Here is a 17,428-nt window from a genome sequence, read left to right on the forward strand (position 1 = left end):
TATTCAAAATCCAAAATGACAATTGTAGTTTCATGCATAGCATCTTTATGCATAAACTCCCCCAATTTTTGACATTAGAAGAAGTGTTTATTTTGGTTTGGGGAAGTTTATGCATATTTATTGGGAGCTAATCTAAATTATGCTCTTCAACCCAAAAAAAAAATCATGCATCATATAATATAGTTTAGTTGCATCACTTGTTTATATGTCATATAGTTTGCATTTAGCTTAGAAATTACGCATTTCCATATAGATTGCATAATTTCCTATCGTATTGGCTATTGAGGACAATGCCCATACTAGTGTGGGGATTGGAAATTCTAACATGACTTTTTAAAACAAAAATGATAAAAATTGATAAATCTTGAAAAATACAAAAACATGTCTTTTTATTTCATAAATCATAAAAACCATAAAAATTTGAAAAATCCAAAAAAATGTTCATTTTCTTTGTAGTGTAGTCTTGTATATATTGTGTTTGTTCATCCTTTTTCACATTGATCGACTACGCCACATCCGAGACATGAGGATATTGAAGACCGCCTGTTATGATCTTTCCAATCTCCTTTTTCCTCTTTATGTTAATGACTATGTGGCTTTATTTTGATTGATGTGGTATAAACAATGTGAATTTAGGATTGCCTTTAGATTATTTGGCATACTAGTTGGTAGAATCATATGCATTTGTTAAGCTGTTGAAATATGGGTTACTCGATCGAGTAGATGCTGCTGAGGGTTTGCCCGATCGAGTGGTTTTAATCCACTCGATCGAGTGGTTTCGCTGTTATGGGCTTTAATTAGCCCGTGTGTTGATTTATTTCGCAAAACTTATTTACTTTTCTATTTAAGCACGCTTTACTAGGTCATTAGGATCTATCTTTTGATTATCTAAGTTTTCCTATTGTCAAAACTTTACTAGGCTACTTTTCCCCTCCACTGTAACCTTGTTCTCCGGATTTACTTTGCTCGGATTTTGTGTTCTTTACGCCGGATTCGCTTGATTGTAATTCCTTTCTCTTCTCTTAATTATAATTAATCATTTGTTTGCTTTAATTGCTTGTTTACTTCGTTATTTCTTCTGCCCTAATTTCTCTTTTATGCAATTTTATTATAGTTTTGATATGTTGAATGCTGGAAATTTATCTGCTGTTAGTTTTATTAGCGATATGAGTAGCTAAACCCCTTTCATGTTGGGATTAGGGGATCTGCGGTAGGAATGTGACGATGTAGTAAATGAAACGGATGAATTGATAGCGAGTCTCTGTCACCATAGCACTTTAATTGTATTTATCAACTTAGTTGAGTGCACGCTTCTGAGTTATTTCTTTAATCTGGCTAAAATTAATCCTAGATCGAAAGATTGGACTAAATAGGCCTGCTATGAACAGTAGACTACCCTGACGAGAATGAAAGTTAAGTTAGTGGTACTTTAGGATAGGAAGTGGACCGAAAGGACCTTTCAACATCAGTTTTGCATTAATTCGTCTGAGTCATTTACAGCTGAGTCACTGGACTACCGTAGTGAACCGAAATCCTGACATGTCCCTCTTTATCTGATAGTTTAAACTTATTCTTGCCTTTACTGCTCTTACCCTTTATTTCTCTTTCCCTTAAAACTTCGTAGTTTAGAAAATAATTCAAACACCCCCCCCCCCAATTTGTGACCAAATAGACGGACTTCTACAGATATCTTGCCTCCCTGTGGAGATCGACCTGACTTCCCTAGCTATATAGTTAGTTTAGTTAGTTTATTTTTGACAGGTACACGACAGACGTGTCAAATTTTGGTGCCGTTGCCGGGGAGGCAATTGCTCTATTTGTTTCGTTCCGTTTATTTTATCCGTCTCAGGGAATTTTTATTCTTTGAGGCAGTTCTTATTCATTTTCTTTCAGTGTTGTTTATGCCCAGGTCAGACAGGTTTGAATTAGTTTCAGCTGATTCAGAGCAAAAGAGATTATTCAGGCATAGACTCCGTCTGCAGAGAAAATCACGAAAGGAAGACTTGAGTAATTTCGAGCCAGAGCTACATCACTCTCTTTTCGAAGAAGATAGTTCGATTTCTACAGTAAAGATGCCAAAGCTTTCCAGTCATTCGGTGCCTAAAGCATCCTCTATTCCGAAGGGTTTTAATCTCCAGACTGAGGATGGGAATATATTCGACATACGTCCTTCTTATATCAATCTGGTGGAGAGGAATATCTATAGAGGTGTGGCTGGTGAAGCCCCGAGGAAGCACATGGAGGTCTTTACAGACTACTGTTCCACTATCCCCGCACTAAGGTGGTAACTCAGGATAAGATTAAGGAGGTTTTATTTCCTTTTTCTTTAGCTGATTCAGCCAGGGAGTGGCTGACTGACTTGGACCGCACAGCTGCTGGGGTTACAGATTGGGAGTCTCTTGCTCTTGCCTTTTACAAGAGATATTTCCCTCCACAGCGCACCAATCTACTGAGGGCCAAGATTACCAGTTTCAAGCAGGCTCCCACTGAGACTTTTTATGAGGCGTGGTCACGATTCAAGAAGTTGGTGAGGTCTATTCCTCACCATGGTTTTGACGCATGTTTTGTAGCTAATCAGTTCTACAATGGGTTGTATGATGACCACAGAGCCATACTTGATGCGGCATCTAGTGGGAGATTCCAGGATAATACTGATGATGATAAGGGATGGTCCCTTATTGAAGAGATGGCGAACCATAGGGCTGAGTATGGTAACCCGAGGGATAGTATAAGAACAGTTCATGCAGTTGATAAGCAGGTTTTGGCTCAGCTGGAAACCATGAATGCTAGATTTGACAAGTTGGAGGTACAAGCTGCTGGGGAGCCTCAGACGGTCCATGTTCTTACTAGAGGAGAGACCGTCACATGTGAGAGATGTGGGAGTAATGATGGCCACACTGCTGTTGGCTGTCTTGTGGAAAAGGAACAAGTCCTTGCCTTTCAGCAATATAGGCAAGGAGGGGGTTCCTATTACAACAACCAAGGGGCAGTCCATCCCAATCTGAGGTGGACTAGTCAAAATGTGCTCAATCCAACACCTCCTCCGCACCAGCAGCAGCCTTATGTTCCTCCACACAAGAATCAACAAGGCTTTCAGAAGCCTCCTTCCTTTACTCCTCCTAATCACGGTGTATCATCTTCCGGTGGGGTGAGTGAAATTGGTGAGCTTAAGTCTATGTTGCAAGCTTTTACGAAGCAGTGGCAGCTGAGTGATCAACAGAAAGATGCGTCCATTAAGGCACTTGAAACTCAAGTTGCCCAATTAGCCACAAATCAATCTTCAAGAAAGCAGGGTCAATTTCCGACTCAAAATGAGAAGAATCCACACGAGACGGTAAACTTGATAAATCTGAGAAGCGGTCGTTCATATGAGGGACCGAAAATGCAAAAATCAGACCCAAAGAAGGCTATAACTGATGATGAACAGTGTTCTGGCGAAGAAAATGAGCTCACGGCAAAGAAAGTGCTTGATCGACTGGTTTCTGGTGGTCGATCGAGCAGATTTGGCGATGAAAGTGGTCGATCGAGTAGTTTTTCTACTCGATCGAGTGAACAGCAAAATGGAGTTGCTCGATCGAGTGAAAATGTCACTCGATCGAGTGATGTTGATGAAGATTCTACTCGATCGAATGGGTATTTTGGTCGATCGAGTAGTTTTGATGACGGGAAGCTTATTCGAGAGCCTGCTAGTGCTCGTTTAAGCGATAAATCACCGGAAAAACCTCGTTCGAGAGGTAAGAAGCATCCAAAGGATACAGAGCTTGCTCCGGGTGACATATTGGAAGAGAGAAACAAGGGACTCGAGATACCTATCACAGTTCCCTTCCCAAGGCGTCTGCAGAATACTAAGGCCAATCAACAATTTGGCAAATTTGTCGAACTTCTGAAAAGCTTGGAAGTCACTGTGCCATTCACCGAGTTGCTCACAAAGGTACCCTCTTACCTTAAGTTTATGAAAGAAATTTTATCGCGTAAGAGGAATATTAGTGATAGTGAGACCGTAGCTTTGACTGAGGTGGGGTCCGCCCTATTTCAAAATAAGTTACCTCCTAAGCAGTTAGACCCGGGTAGTTTTTCAATTCCGTGTCCTATCGGTACCCATTTGATTGATAACGCGCTATGCGATTTAGGCGCTAGCGTGAGTGTCTTACAGTTGTCTTTGGCTAAGAGACTTGGTTTGACAAAGCTGAGTTGCACCAACATGACTGTCCAGATGGCCGACCGTAGTATATCACGGCCACTAGGTGTAGTAGAAGACGTACCTGTTCAGATCGGGAGATTCTTTATTCCCGTTGATTTCGTTGTCTTAGACATCCCCGAAGATGCACACACCCCTATTATTTAAGGGAGACCATTTTTGTCTACTGCCCGTGCAGTTATAGACGTCGGGGGGAAGACTTTGACCTTTCAGGTAGGGGACGAGGAGCTGATTTTTCATCAGTCTAAGTTCCGGAGGGCTCCCATGCAAGCTCCGCCTTACAATGCCCTCTCTTCTATTGACCCTATTATTAACACTCCAGATGAAAATTTGGAGTATTGTGCTGCTATTGTTACCCCTCCACCTCAGATTGAGAGCAAAAAGCAGGAAAGTTCGTTTGTTTTCCTTACTGCAGGTACAGATGAGAGCAATGAAGGAGCTGTCAAAGGGTAGTGTGCAACTACTGTCAATCTAACTGGAAGTGAGGATGCCAAAGATGGTGATAGAGGAGCAAGGACGAGGAAAGTTCGAGCTTATGTGGATGTGAACTATTCCCCTCCTAGAGAATTAGGGGGCGTTTGGTTGGGGGGAATAAGGAAAGGGAAAGAGAATAAAAATGGTTGATTCCTTTTGTTGTTGTTTGTTTGACACAAAGAAAGGGTAACCCATACCCCCCCTTACCCCCAAAACCATTCTCATCCATACCCCTCCCCCCCTTGGTTAAGCTCATAACCCCATAATCCCTTCTTCCTCCTACTCCCTATTTCCACCACTCCCACCAACACCCACCACACCCTCTCACACCGTCAACCACTGCCACCTACACCCTACACCCACCACACCGACACAACCACCACCAGCGACGCCGACACAACCACCACCAGCGACGCCGCCTGTCCACGCTACCCCATATCCTCAACCACTAAACACCACACCAACACCTTCAGTAACTCTCCCATCCCACCAACCACCACCAACACCTTCCTCGGTCACACCACTACAACCGCCCGATGCCGGCCACACCAGATCTGGTGTTTTAAGGGGTGGGGGAGGGGTTTTCGAAGGGTTTTGGTGGATTTTTTAGAATGAATAAGGTATTTGGGGTCGGGATTGTGGTGTTTGTTGAGGGCGTGAGGCGCGGTTATTAGGTTCGGCATGGGGTACCGTGAGGATGATCGTCGGCGCCGGTACTTGTGGTGGTGTCGGTGTAGATAATGGTGGCGGTGGTAGGTAATGGTGGTGAGGTGGTGGATGTTGGCTTTTAATTCCCTTTTCCCTCTAATTGTCAACCAAACACCCAAGTATAATATGGGTGATCCCATTTATTTCCCTCTCTTACCCTTTCTTGATTTCATTCTCTTACTCTTTCCCGTACCAAACGCCCCATTAAATGATTTAAATTCAAGCTCATGGAAGTTGAAGGGGACAATCAATGTTGCTGAGATGACGTCCTCCAGTCAGGAGCCCTCCAAGGGGCTACTGAATTGCATTGGGAATTGAGCAGGGAAATGCCCCGTGTAACACCTTGTAATAAATAATTTTTGAATTTTCCGTTGAATTTGTTTTATTGCTTTTAATTAGGACAATTAGCTTTTAGACAGTTTTAGCGTAGATTTAAGACTATAGACTGTTCCTATGCGTATTTGGTATTTTGGGATATTTTTGCACGTGTTTTTATGTAGGTTTGGGGACGTTTTACGCAAATATAAAGGAAGAAAGACGAAATTCAAGAGCTTACGCGAGAAAAGAGCTCGATCGAGTACTTTTTGTACTCGATTGAGTGAAAATATGGTCGATCGAGTGCTTCTTCCAATCGATCGAGTAAAGCATAAAAGGGGACTTCTCGATCGAGTAGAATTCTACTCGATCAAGTAACTGGATCATCAAAAGTCCTCGATCGAGTAATTTAAAACCACTCGATCGAGTGGGTTTGCAAGAGGACGCAAGGAGTTTTCCTTAAACTCTTATGTTTTGTTTCTAAATTTCATTTATCCCCAATTTTCGACTAACCCTTCCCTTATTTGCGATCAAAACTCCCCCAAATCCCCATTTTTCTTGCTCAAAAACCAAATCCGCCTCCTAAAAATTGTTGCTTGCTAATTAATCTCTCATAGCCCCTTAATTTCCCCTTGATTGGTGCCCGTTTTCTCGGTTTTAAAGAGTGTTTAGGGTTCGCGGTTTTTAGCTCGAAAAATCGCCTCTTTTGCTTGTTTATTTGAAGATTAATTGCATTTGTAGGATTTCTATCATCAAGTAAGTGATTCCTTCATCCTCTATGCATTTTAATTTCGATTATTTTGAATTTTATGAGGAAAAATTGGAACTAGGGTTCGAAATTTTGGTTTAGTCGAATTTTTCGACTTTAATTGCCTTTGTTTGCTCTTACTTGTCTTGCTTGATGATCAAATCCCTATTCCTCGCTGTTGTTGCTTGTTTAAATTCGAATTTCACGCAAAATTTCGCGATTAGGGCTGTTTCAATCGAGTTTTTCGACTGTCAGACGGTTTATATGCTCTCATGACTTAATTAACCTCAGTTGTTGTTAATTACTGCTGTCATTACATGCTATCCCGCTCCTTATCGCTATTTACATGCTGTAATTCGAAACTTTCAAGGAATGTTGGGAATTTTTGGGCTGAAGTCGATTTTTTCGACTGTTTGGGGACTGCAATGCTATCACATGCCGGTTTCTTGATGTTTTAGCCGCTGTTTAGCCATTGTTTTCTTATAATGTTCCCTGCCCCTTGTTAACAGGATGGAGTCTAGCTCACTACCTTCTACCAGTACCACTTCTAGCCCGTACTTGAGTGAGACGGTGGCCCCTGCTGTTGCCACCGCCTCCACGTCAATCAGTACTGCAGCCCCAGTGTTCCTAGTTTCAGCTGCAGGTACAGTTTTCGCTCCAGCTAGCGCTGCTGCTAGCCCAGTACAGGCTGCCACTTCCTCTACGTTCACCACCACTGCTAGCACTACTGCTAGTTTCTCTTCAGTGGTGGCCACAACAGCCACTCCTTCTACACCAGCCACTGTTTTCACGTCTGTGGTGCACTCGCCAGCAGCCGCAGCTGCCTTTAGAGCAGCCCTGGTTCCTCACACCGTCGCTGCACGGGCTTCTGCTTTGAGTTCCAGAGGACGGGGCCGGTTTCGTGGACACACTAGAGCTACTCCAGCTCCTGTTACCTCCACCTCTTCCGCTCCTAGCACTTCTACAGCTGCTGCTCCTTCTACTTCTGGCACGGTCACGGTTCGAGGGGACACTTCCCTCGACCCTCCCCCAGACTATCCGCAGGTACATTTTGTTAACGCTTTACATCGCAAGAAATTTTATAACCTGTTGCGCTGTGTGTTTATACCTTCCCGATTTCTAGAGAAATCGGCACTTGTGAGACTCGGCATTTACGAGTCGGTTTGTGACTTACTACGGGGCAAGGGGATGGCCGGACTCATCACTATGAGCGGCAATACCTTTTTAGAGCTGAGCCTTGAGTTTCTCAGCTCCTTTACATTCTCCTCAGGGGCACACGATGCTGACCCTACTAGTTCTTCCGTGTCCTTCCGGTTGTTTAACCGGACTTTTCCGATGACCTTAGAGGAGTTTGGTAGGATACTTGGCCTTACCTCTACGAGCAAGACTGCCCCACCTAGGAGGGTCTTCTGTCAGCTTTGGAGGACCCTGGCCCATACCAATTTTAGGGAGCGAAAGCTCCAACAGGTCCACCTTCCCCCTGTCCGTTGTTTCCTTAGACTGATGGGGAGCACTATCTTCGGCCGAAAGGAGCCGAACAACATCACAAACACCGAGCTCTCCATCCTGGGCGGTTACCTGAACATCGACTGTGAGGGTCCTTTTACCCTCAACATAGCTTACTTGACCGCCCAGTACCTTCAGAGCCAGGGGAAGAAGGAGACAGGGACCATTGCCTGCGGTGGCATAGCCACCATTCTTGCCCCTTCCCTCATCCCCGTTTGGCCTCGTGACCTGCAGTACCTCGAGGGAGAGAGGCTACTGAGTCTGGATGCCATGCTTTCTCAGCATTGGCTGACCCCAGACTACCAGACATGGAAGATAGACGGCTTCCTGTCTGTTGACTTACCTTGTGAGACTCTCCCCCGTCTAGAGCCCTTGCCCACTGTTGCTAGGGGCGCCCGTCTGCCACCACTGCCTCACCTTCTCCTTCCACTCCGACCTACTCCTGCTGCACCCGCCGCCAAGAAGCGGCGTCTTTAGACCGGAGAGGGGTCCACACCTTCAGGGAGTACCCAGCCTTCCATGGCTACTCCCATACCGACTCCTACTCCCACTACTACTACCACTCCTACTCCCACTCCCACTGACCAGACACAGGCTCAGCCGGTCCTACCGGCTACTTTCGTACCACCTCCTCCCTTTGTGGCGCCCGCGGTCCTGGACCAAGGGGGCGCCGTTTACGGTTTGTTGCTTGAGGTTGCAGAGCGTCGGGCTTGTATGGAGAGGGATTTGGCTCTTGCTTTACACCCTCTGTACGAGTACCACTTGCGGGCGACACCGTCCGATCCCAGAGGGTTGGCCACACCCTTCCTTCTATAGGTACCCACCTGAGGGGTACCCGGAGTCGGCTGACGAGGAGGAGGACGAGGACCCGGAGGTGGTTGTGGAGAGAGATCATGCTGAGGAGCAGAGGAGGAGGGAGGAGGAGAGAAACCCGGAGTACACGGTGGTAGACGACGACGACGACGACGATGAGTAGCTACTGGTCTACTCACTTCCCCAGTTTTCGGGCTGGTTTGGGGAAGTTCGCGTTTTGTATGTATCTCTTACTCTTTTATTTTGTCTCCTTTTTATTTATTGTTTTTATTTATTATCGGTTGTATATTCCCGTTCCCCTATATATATCTGCTGGTGTATGCTGGAGGACAACGAGGGCGTTGTCCGTTTTGGTTTGGGGAGGGTATTGCATCCTTTTGAGTCTGCATTTGCATTTGTTTTGCATTCACGTTTATTTTTCAGCTTGCATTGTTGTTTATTTTATTAAAAAAATCCAAAATCCAAAAAAATTAGAAACATTCAAAAAAAAAAATCAAAATATTCACGTTTACTTTTGCATATAGGTTGAGTCGGAACGGTAGATTTCCGTGATGATAATGCACTATAACTTGTCATTTTACTTGAGCCTTGCACTTCTTTTGATAGTTATTAGCTTTGTCATACGCATGGTCTACGAGTTTCTGTTCAAATATAGCTAACTATTTAGACTTGACCTGATAAATTGGCAAACCACTTGATAAATTCTGAGTTTTAGAGCCCATAACTGGTGACATTCATGACCAGTTAATTTAGGAATTGAGAGTAGTACTCCTTGCATAGCATGTTCATCATTTTTGCACTTTTATGACATTCAATTTCTTGTCAAATGCACATATTCGGGTTTGTGGTTGGTGTCACATGCAGGGAGGTGCTTGAAAATTTCCCTTTCTTTATATTTTTCACCCATTTAGCTCCACATAAGCCAAAACTTGCCTTTTTGACCCATTAGCTACATCCCAAACTAAGCCTGCCTAGTCAAGCTAGTTAGTATGTTCTTTTGTGGTATGTTTTCCGTTGCAGTTTGGCCCGTATTTCTTCTTTTGGAGTTGGTGTAAGTATAGAGGAAGGAGGAAAAAGAAAAGAAGGAATTGAAAAAAAAGAAACAGGAAAAACGTAGAAAAGAAAAAAAAAAAGAAATGAAAAAAAGAAAGAGCTGGAAACGTGAATCAGAAAGAAAAAAAAAAAGAAGTTTGAAAAAAAAGAGTTGATTTATTTCAGTTAGTCCATTCAGACGGTATTAAAAAAGGAAAGTTTGTGACCGTCTGACTCCTCCATTCTTATTCTATATTTTTGAGGAGATTGTGTTTGAGTCTAGTGAGTTTTGTGCCAAATGAAGGGCACTTGTGCTTAGTTTTTCAGTCAGTTGAGATACGGATGGTTTATTATGGTCCTGTTAGGAACTAGCTTGACGCTTTTACCTCCACATTACCATAACATGTTTTGCCTTTCTTACCTATAACCTCACTATTCCCATACCTTTTGTAAGCCCTCGGCTGTGACGGACATTATTGGTTGGCGTGTGTGCATTAGTACTTGAATTGTCTTTCATTTTTGTTGCATGCATGCTATGTAGGTCACAGTTAGGTGAGTGACTGTCTTTTCTTCTCTCTTTTACATATAACATTCACCCTTTGCTTCATGGGAGAAGACTGACCATGAGAGAGTCCGATTTTGTTGGTCTTGCAAGGTCGATAGGTTGGCTATACTTCAAAACAGCTTATAATTCGTTTGCGTTTTGACTGCTTAGCTTTAACTGTTAGTTTTTGTTGCATTAAATTGGTTCAAGTAGACAAGTTAAGCTAGCTCTGAGTTATCATTTCCGTTCCATTAGTTGCATTTTAGTTTACTCGAGGACGAGTAAAGGTTCGGTTTGGGGAGATTTGATACGTGCATAATATATAGTCTTTTTAGCCTATTTCAGCACGTATTTCTATGCATTTTTATAATGTTTTTATGGTATTTTGCCCCGAATTGGCTACTTTGGTTCGTTCTGTCCATTTTGTATAAATGAACGCGAAAGTAGTGGAATCGTACCCTTTTTCGTCCTTTTTGCATGCATTTAGAGGAGACGGTATTTTCCAGAGTGAGATATTGCGTTGGGAAGCGTCAAGGCACGCATTACGAGGCATTCGGTGATGGACTTGAGCTGATTTGAAGACTAAAAACTCGATCGAGCAGTTTTACCACTCGATCGAGTGGTTTTTACGTCCCATATTGGTCGATCGAGTAGTTTTCTACTCGATCCTTAAGCTGCTGAAAGATGGGTTACTCGATCGAGTAACTTTCTACTCGATCAAGTAGATGCTACTGAGGGTTTGCTCGATCGAGTGGTTTTAATCCACTCGATCGAGTGGTTTCGCTGTTATGGGCTTTAATTAGCCCGTGTGTTGATTTATTTCGCAAAACTTATTTACTTTTCTATTTAAGCACGCTTTACTAGGTCATTAGGATCTATCTTTTGATTATCTAAGTTTTCCTACTGTCAAAACTTTACTACGCTACTTTTCCCTTCCACTGTAACCTTGTTCTCCGGATTTACTTTGCTCGGGTTTTGTGTTCTTTACGCCGGATTCGCTTGATTGTAATTCCTTTCTCTTCTCTTAATAATAATTAATCATTTGTTTGCTTTAATTGCTTGTTTACTTCGTTATTTCTTCTACCCTAATTTCTCTTTTATGCAATTTTATTATAGTTTTGATATGTTGAATGCTGGAAATTTATCTGTTGTTAGTTTTATTAGCGATATGAGTAGTTAAACCCCTTTCATGTTGGGATTAGGGGATCTGCGGTAGGAATGTGACGATGTAGTAAATGAAACAGATGAATTGATAGCGAGACTCTGTCACCATAGCAATTTAATTGTATTTATCGACTTAGTTGAGTGCACGCTTCTGAGTTATTTCTTTAATCTGGCTAAAATTAATCCTAGATTGAAAGATTGGACTAAATAGGCCTGCTATGAACAGTAGACTACCCTGACGAGAATGAAAGTTAAGTTAGCGGTACTTTAGGATAGGAAGTGGACCGAAAGAACCTTTCAACATCCGTTTTGCATTAATTCGTCTGAGTCATTTACAGCTGAGTCATTGGACTACCGTAGTGAACCGAAATCCTGACATGTCCCTCTTTATCTGATAGTTTAAACTTATTCTTGCCTTTACTGCTCTTACCCTTTATTTCTCTTTCCCTTAAAACTTCGTAGTTTAGAAAATAATTCAAACAACCCCCCCCAATTTGTGGCCAAATAGACAGACTTCTACAGATATCTTGCCTGCCTCCCTGTGGAGATCGACCTGACTTCCCTAGCTATATAGTTAGTTTAGTTAGTTTATTTTTTACAGGTACACGACAGACGTGTCAAATTTTGCGATTTGATGCGTGTATTTTATATAAGGTTTTTACCTCATTTTTACACGCATTTCTGTATTATTTATGTAGCATCTGGCTACATAAATAACCCCCGAATATTCTACTTTGGTTCGTTTTATGTAAATTGCAGGAATAAACCAAAGAGGAGCTAAATCGAGCCTTAATTCGTCCCATCTGCATGCATTTACGGAGAACGAGGAGTTGAGTCGGAGCTTGGAAACTACCAGTTTGAGGTGCGCATAGAAGAAAAGAAGCTAAGCAAACAAAGGAAGAACTTCAAATTGCTAGTGCCTATTTTGGAGAGCCATATCTCGAGTTCTACAGAATATATTCAGGTGATTCTAATTTGAGATGAAAGCTTGTCCTCTTAGCTTTACAACGCCACCGGAATCGCCCTGTTTGCCCAAGTAACGAAGAAATGGCAGCCGTTTGAAGCTCAGTGCGCAAAGCAGGAAATTGTGCGCTGGAAAGTACTCGATCGAGTACAATTATGTTCGATCGAGTCCTTTTTCTACTCGATCGAGTAGTTGCATTTTAGGATTTACTTGATCGAGTAGATTTTCTACTCGATCGAGTGGTTTGAGCTTAATTTTACTCGATCGAGTGATATAAAGTTACTCGATCGAGTAGTTTTTGTTATTGGACTTGGGTCCGTAACGCATTAGGTCTAATTACGCATAGGTTTATTATAAATAAGGAGATTAGTCTTGCTAATCAATTATCTCTCCCTCTCATCATACATCTCTTAGTTTACATCTCAAACACTTTGCTACGATTTCCGATCTACAACTTTGTAACCGTACTCTTTCCCTTTTAATTCATTCTTGTTCCTTTATTGATTTTATTATTTTTCCATTTAGTTATCATGTCTTATGTTATTAGATTAGCAATTGCTAGTGTAGTATACCGAGATATGCGTAGCTAATTCCTTTAATATGTTAGGACTAGGGAAACCGTGGTAGCAATATGTTCGGATCGACATGAGTAGATTAGTTTTGCGATAAGAATTGTATTAAGCAATATAATTGTGATTAGGTTGAATGAATGCATGCAGGAGACCGATTAATTAGTTACCCCCGACCTGGATCGAAAGATTGGAAGGGAAGGCTTGCTTAATTACAATAGGTGATACCTAATTAGGGCGAAAGCTAAGTTAGGGAGACCCTAGGGCGATTAGAGATCGAAAGGGTATAATCGTAGGTTTAAGGACCGAAAGGTGACGACCTCGCTCTTCTTATCAATAATTTAATCGACTCAGTTGACCCGATAGTGTAGCTGCCACGGTAGACCGATTCCTAGCATAAGTCTCTCTTTTATCTGATTTACCCTTGTATTTCTTCATTATTTCCTCTTGTTTTGAGTTCTCTTCCCTTAATCCTCGTAGTGTAGTTACCAAACAATTAAAACCCCCGTTACTCATAGACTAAAATTAGACAGATAAATCTCATTTTGCCTCCCTGTGGAGATCGACCCGACTTCCCTAGCTATATTAGTTAGAGCCAGTTGGTTATTTTTGATAGGTATACGATTGCCCTGTCAATTTTTGGCGCCGTTGCCGGGGAGGCAGCGCAGTTTTATCTGTTTTTTTTTAGTTTTTTTTTTTGTCTCAGGGAACTTCAGTTTCTTGAGACCGTTCTTATGTCTTTCGTTCTCAGATTTCCGCAGGATGAGAACGAAAGCTTTGGTGCTTATATAGACAAGTTGGAGGAGTTTCTCGAACCTAGACGAGGAATTCTTTCGGGACTCCAAATATGCCAGTCTAACATCAAGGGAATGAATGTCCCTACGCGAGCATACCTCGAGGCTAAAGGTAAGGGGGATTTTGATGGACTCCCCACAAAAGAGGTATTAGAATTTTTTGATTGGTTTGCTGCTGAAACTGTTAAACCCAATTTCTCTCTTCATGTTGACTCAGACGTGGGGATGGGTGAGACTTTAGAGACCAATCTAGAGGATTCCATAATTTCTTACGGAGACATAGAGGAGACTTCTAGCATGGTTGACAATCCCTTCTATAGGGAAAATCTAGATCCCCTTTATGATTCTTTCACACACAGTGTGGACGACTGGGAGGGTCTCTTTGAGAACTTCCCTACTGACGAGTCTAGCACTACGGGGAGTGAGGAGATAATTTTTGACCGTCTTGTGGTTAAATGGGATAGTTACGATGATATAGTAGATAAGCCTATTATAGAGGACCCAATTGCCTTTACCGTCCCTTGCATCTGGGATGAATACCCACCTTCCCCTTTAGCAGACCAGATTCCTCCGCCTCACCGTTTCTACCCGTCTTCGCATCTGAATTCTACTTGCGTTATTCTCGAGTCCAATGCTCCTGAGATTTTTCCACTTGCAGTTAAGTCCAGCTTTTATATTCCGCCCTTAGCTGGAGGGAGGAATAATTTTGTGGATAATTTTAGGAGCTGTCATAGGAAATTTGTTAGACTTAAATGTTATTACATTTTAATTTCTTATGCTATCATTATTTTATGGTGCTACTTACAGTTTTGTGTAGCACATGCGCAGTTATTTGATCGGTTGCTGCGCGCTTTGAGTTGTTTTGATTGTACGCATTCTTTTCCGCTGCTGTTTTGTCGCTTGCTGATGCGACAAGGGCTCGATCGAGTTCTCTATCTACTCAATCGAGCGGTGAAGCTTCCCCTTCTGCTCGATCGAGCGCCCTGATTCCCTCCCATGTCTGGCTCGGTTTGGGGAGGTCTGTGGTACGCGCGTTCTTGTAAGTTTCTAACTCCCTCTCTTTAGTTTGCATTTCTTTTCCTTTATATTGTACAATGGGGACATTGTACAGTTTGGTTTGGGGAGGTTATGCATCCATATCTTGTCTGCATATTGTTTTACTGCATTTCCGTTATCACGTTCCGTTTTCGTATGCATTGTTTATTTAATTAAAAAAAAACGTTTATTTTTGCATATAGTTGAGTCGGATTGGAGTATTACCGATGATGATATTGCACTATAAATCAAATTTTTGCTATGCCTTGCGCTTTCCACAAACTGTTTAGTAAAATCAAGCGATTTCTCGAATTTTGTCTTGGAAATTAATTTGTATTATTAGACTTGACTCGTAATTTTGGCAACCTACTCATATTTTCTAAGTTTTAGAGCCTATAACTGGTGACATTTATGACCGGTTTATCTAGGATTGAGAGTAGTTACTCCCCACATTTCATTGTATCGCATGTATATGAGTTTTGATTTCTTTTTGCATGCACGCATGGGTTGTGGTCGGTATTACGTGTTTTGAGAACTATTGCATATTCCCCTTTCTCATTTTATCGCATTAACTCCACATTAGCCAAATCTGCCAGTTGCCCTGAAACTACAACCTATATTTAGCCTACCTTTACTGAGCTAGTTAGTAGTTTTGTGGAATATATTGTTATATATCGGATTTTGGCTCGTATATCTTATTTGGGAGTGTGTATTAATGAGAAAAGAAAAAGAAAAGAAAAAAAATCAGCCTATGAAAAGACGAAAAAAAAACCGTATAAAAAGAAAGAAAAAAAAAAGAAAAAATGGCTGAAAAATATTTTATACCTCTCGTGCTTATTTATACTTTACGAGGTACATTTATTATGGATTCTTGTGTTGTATATGCCAAATTATAAGGCATTGAGTTATTTATATGATTGGAAGAGCGGGATGTATTTTATTATGGTCTTGGTTAGGTTCTAGCTCGGCTATTTTACCTTCACATTTCCATATTTGTTTTGCCCTTTCTTACCAATTGAGCCTCACATATCCATATTATGCAATTGTTCGGTACGTGATAGTCCTTGAACGGTGGTTTTGCGTGTGTACGGTGACTGAATCATTACTCATGTTAGTTAGCGTTACATGTTGTGTTGGTCGCAGTCTAGGTGAGAGTCTGCAATTTCTTCTTTTTCTACACATATATTCTTACTTACCATTTGCTTTGTTGAGAGAAGAGTGAACCGGGAGAGTCCATTATTTATGAGTTGTGCAAGGTCGAAAGTACATTTTATTTCCAAGATATGCATAAATTTCGTTCGCTTCGTTTTGAGCCGCAGTAGCTGAATTACGCATTAAAATGGTTTAGTATTAACTTGTAGCTAGCTCTGAGATTTTCTCCTTTCCCTAAGGTCCTTATTAGTTGCATATAGTTTGCTTGGGGACAAGCAAAGGTTTGGTTTGGGTTGATTTGATGCGTGTATTTTATATAATGTTTTTACCTCATTTTTACACGCATTTCTGTATTATTTATGTAGCATCTGGCTACATAAATAACCCCCGAATATTCTACTTTGGTTCGTTTTATGTAAATTGCAGGAATAAACCAAAGAGGAGCTAAATCGAGCCTTAATTCGTCCCATTTGCATGAATTTACGGAGAACGAGGAGTTGAGTCGGAGCTTGGAAAGTACCAGTTTGAGGTGCGCATAGAAGAAAAGAAGCTAGGCAAACAAAGGAAGAACTTTAAATTGCTAGTGCCTACTTTGGAGAGCCATATCTCGAGTTTTACAGTAGATATTAAGTTGATTCTAATTGGAGATGAAAGCGTGTCCTCTTATCTTTCCAACGCCACCGGAATCGCCCTGTTTGCCCAAGTAACTAAAAAATGGCAGCCGTTTGAAGTTCAGTGCGCAAAGCAGGAAATTCTGCGCTGGAGAGTACTCGATCGAGTACAATTATGTTCGATCGAGTCCTTTTTCTACTCGATCGAGTAGTTGCATTTTAGGATTTACTCGATCGAGTAGATTTTCTACTCGATCGAGTGGTTTGAGCTTAATTTTACTCGATCGAGTGATATAAAGTTACTCGATCGAGTAGTTTTTGTTATTGGGCTTGGGTCCGTGACGCATTAGGTCTAATTACGCATAGGTTTATTATAAATAAGGAGATTAGTCTTGCTAATCAATTATCTCTCCCTCTCATCATACATCTCTTAGTTTACATCTCAAACACTTTGCTACGATTTCCGATCTACAACTTTGTAACCGTACTCTTTCCCTTTTAATTCATTCTTGTTACTTTATTGCTTTTATTATTTTTCCATTTAGTTATCATGTCGTATGTTATTAGATTAGCAATTGCTAGTGTAGCATCCCGAGCCATGCGTAGCTAATTCCTTTAATATGTTAGGACTAGGAAAACCGTGGTAGCAATATGTTCGGATCGACATGATTAGATTAGTTTTGCGACAAGAATTGTATTAAGCAATATAATTGTGATTAGGTTGAATGAATGCATGCAGGAGACCGATTAATTAGTTACCCCCGACCTGGATCGAAAGATTGGAAGGGAAGGCTTGCTTAA

This window comes from Silene latifolia, chromosome 11 (assembly GCF_048544455.1).
Source record: "Silene latifolia isolate original U9 population chromosome 11, ASM4854445v1, whole genome shotgun sequence".
NCBI classification, from domain to species: Eukaryota; Viridiplantae; Streptophyta; class Magnoliopsida; order Caryophyllales; family Caryophyllaceae; genus Silene; species Silene latifolia.